At 55.4% G+C, this 3,285-nt stretch overlaps 1 non-coding gene across 1 annotated transcript; it reads right to left on the bottom strand.

Annotated features, from left to right (window-relative positions):
* Positions 1-3,166: 3,166 nt before the first annotated feature.
* LOC132496592 (5S ribosomal RNA) lies at positions 3,167-3,285 on the bottom strand. The gene has a single exon (XR_009533487.1). It is a non-coding gene; the product is annotated as a 5S ribosomal RNA (ribosomal RNA).

Here is a 3,285-nt window from a genome sequence, read left to right as displayed (position 1 = left end):
TTTTTTGCCATTACACTATGCTTTTATTAGAAAAAAAAATATATATATGTATTGGGGAACATTAAATATCTTGGATGTGCTAATGAGAAAATCATTTTCTCTACATGGACTGAAATTTTACTTGGAGACATGTTTTCCTACTAAAGGGAAGACTAAAGAAGGATTTTACTGTCGACCAGGCAAGACACCTCCCCAAAGATGACAATGCCTTGGACAGTGCTTATGGCGGGCTGGGGCACCTGGAATCCTTGGCCCATACTGGCAGGTACTAACTGGAAACACACTCTTCCTGGGGGGCAAGGATGGGAGGCACCTTAGGCCCAGCTGCTCATCGTCGAACCTTACACTGTTCAAACTCTGTTGGTGTCTGACTTCCCTTTCCCTGACAGCACAACTCTGGCCCTTGGAGGTGGCTTTATGACTGCAGGCTGTAGAACCCATCATTCTCCCTTGCTCTGGGTAGGAGGTAAGCCTATGGCAGCAGAAACCCCCACACACTGGGACTTGGCATTCCAGTCTGTGTTCATTTAACTTTGTGGCGTGAAGTCCATGGTGAATCGCTCTTGTTTCTTCTACGATCTGTCCAACAGCGGGCATGAGTGCCTGACCCTCAGCAGTCTCACTCTTCAAGGTTGATCTGCTTTGGACTGATCCGTGACTCCGGGCAGTGGCTGATATGGGCTTTTTTTTTTCTTTGCAGAGCATCTCGACCATTGACTTTTTTATTGGGGAAAATCCACTTTAAAAATAGCCTCATCCTTTTTCTGAAGAGGCTCTCTGGAGGGCTACATTTCTTCTCTGGCATGAGCTGGAGACATCTGCTCCCAATAGAGTCTGTTATTCCCCTGACCTGGGCAGGGCGGCTCGTACTTCCAGCTTGAGGGGTCCCTCATTCTTTAAACCTCTCTTCATGCTCTCCTGGTTTATGCCTCCTACGGTCCTCTCTTTTGTAAGTAGGGGCAATCATCTTGCTCTGGCTCTTCCATGAGTCTTGGAGTTTTGAAGTTTGGGGCTCCTGCTGCCCTAGGTTGCTCCTTTGGCCTTCCATAAGGCCACTTGGCTCCTGGGAAGCTAACGTGTCTCTGGTGGGGACTCTCTGGGGATGGCACTGAGGCACCTGAGAAGCCAAGTTGTCTGCAGCAAGGAACCTGTGTTTGGGAAAGTCCTGAAGCTGGTTGTCTGACTGTACCTTTACTTTGGAGTTAAACTCACTAGCAACCTCCATGTTAAGGCATGGCTCACCTAGATGTTGGAAAACAGACATTCTAGGTAGTAGGAAACTTTTCCTGGCCCCTGGCACCTCTAAACTCCTCATAGGTACATTTGTGGTTTGGGATTTTGTCAACACTTTGGTTTCCAAGATAACACTAGACTGTGGTTGAAGAGCAGGAGACTCCTTGGCCTCCACAGCCTCCCTGGCCTCTTCACCTCTCAAAGATTGGGATCCTAAGTTCGCCTCCATCACTGTTACCCTATGGCAGGGGTCTCCTGAGGCCTGACCACCACTCTCCTCTCTTGGCTCGTTCCTGACCATTGCTGAACTTGGACCTGGCTCTAGGCTGTCCCTCTTGACCCATTCCACAGTCTCACTCTTCCAGGTTCTGCCCACAAGGCTGAGCGTGAGGGACTGAGAAGGTGGCCTTCCCTGCTGTGCAGTCAGAGAAGCCTTTGAGGGCCCATGGTAGTCACCAGGTGGAATCGCTCCCAGGGCACTCTGGATTTCCTTACACACAGTGGAGGGGACAAGGAGAGGCCTCTTCAGGGCAGGAACGGACTCTTCTGTTCTCACCTTCTCTCCTGAATGAGCCTGAGGAGGTTTCTCCAGGAACTCAGCAAACGTGACTGTTGAGTGGGGCCCAGATACACAGGTGGCTGAAGGGGACGAGGCTAACCGCAGGATGGTGGAGGGTTGGAACTTTGTCGACTTCAAGAGATTGACGGGCTTGAGGACCTTGAGGGGTAGGGTCCGCCCGTGCTTTACCCAAAACCTTGTAATATGTGCTTCCAGCACCTCTCGAGTGTCTTGAACCAGGAAGGAAACCCTACAGGAGGTGTTCCTGCAGGGTTCCCAAGCCTTCAAGCAGTATCCTCCACAGGCTCCAGCAGGCACTGCTTTGCACATCTCACCAGGAGGGTCTTGACATGAGAGCTGGTGAAAGTTGCCCTTGCCAGGAAGCCTCCCCAGGCAGCTCCGCAGAGGTGAAGCCAGGTTGTGAGTCCCCTCCAGTTCTTCCAGGCAATCTCTGCAAGCTTTCAAAGATCTCCTTTTCTTCCTACTCCTGCTCCTCCCCTTCAGCTCTACTTGATGCTTCCTGATGTTTCTAGGTTTCCTAGGTGGTGCTAAGAATGGATTACTCTGGAAGCAGGGGAGTAACATGAGGAAGAGCCCCAGTCCACACAGGAAGCCAAGGATGATATCAATCACCCAGGAAGTTGGGCTGGATCTCAGCCAGATAGCAACAGTGTTTTTCAAAGAAAAGAGATTCTCCGTCTTCTGAACTGCATTGCCGCCCTCAGGCAACAGAGCTCTGGGAGTTCACTTGATGGCAGAACCCCAGGCCTGCATCACAGAGCTGTGGCCTTGTCACAAAGGGCTTCTGAGTGTGGGGGAGGGGCACTAAGAGCAATAGGCTGAATCACTGCCCCTCCTTCCCATCCAGACCTTTATCCAGCTTTATCCGGAGAGAGCTGCAGAGAGCCACACCGGCGGACAGGTGGCGGCGCCGGGGCTGGGCGCCGGTGGGGCCGGCCAGGTGCAGGTGGAGGGGCTCGCGGGCCGCACGGACGGCCCCCGGGCCCGCGGCGGAGTCTGGGTCCGGGCCAGCCACCCCCGGAGCTTCAGGTGTGCCGCTGCCTTCCGGGGCCGCCTTCGGGCCGCATGCAGCGGCTCCTCTGGCGCGCTGTGGTGGTGGGGGGGGCGGTGCAACCCGCCCCCCGGGCCCGCGGCGGAGTCTGGGTCCGGGCCAGACACCCCCGGAGCTTCAGGTGTGCCGCTGCCTTCCAAGGCCGCCTTCGGGCCGCATGGAGCGGCCCCTCTGGCGCGCTGTGGTGGGGGGGTGGGCGGAGGAGGTGGGGCCTGCAGCGGTGCCCGGCGGGGGGCGGAGCTGGCGGCCACCGCCGCGGGCGACTAAAGGAGAAGGCGGAGCCGCAGCAGCGGGAGGCCAAAAGCCTACAGCACCCGGTATTCCCAGGCGGTCTCCCATCCAAGTACTAACCAGGCCCGACCCTGCTTAGCTTCCGAGATCAGACGAGATCGGGCGCGTTCAGGGTGGTATGGCCGTAGAC

This window comes from Mesoplodon densirostris, chromosome 9, assembly GCF_025265405.1.
Source record: "Mesoplodon densirostris isolate mMesDen1 chromosome 9, mMesDen1 primary haplotype, whole genome shotgun sequence".
In the NCBI taxonomy this organism is placed as follows: Eukaryota; Metazoa; Chordata; class Mammalia; order Artiodactyla; family Ziphiidae; genus Mesoplodon; species Mesoplodon densirostris.
Note: the sequence above shows the minus strand (reverse complement) of the source record. Positions and strands in the feature narration are given on the sequence as shown.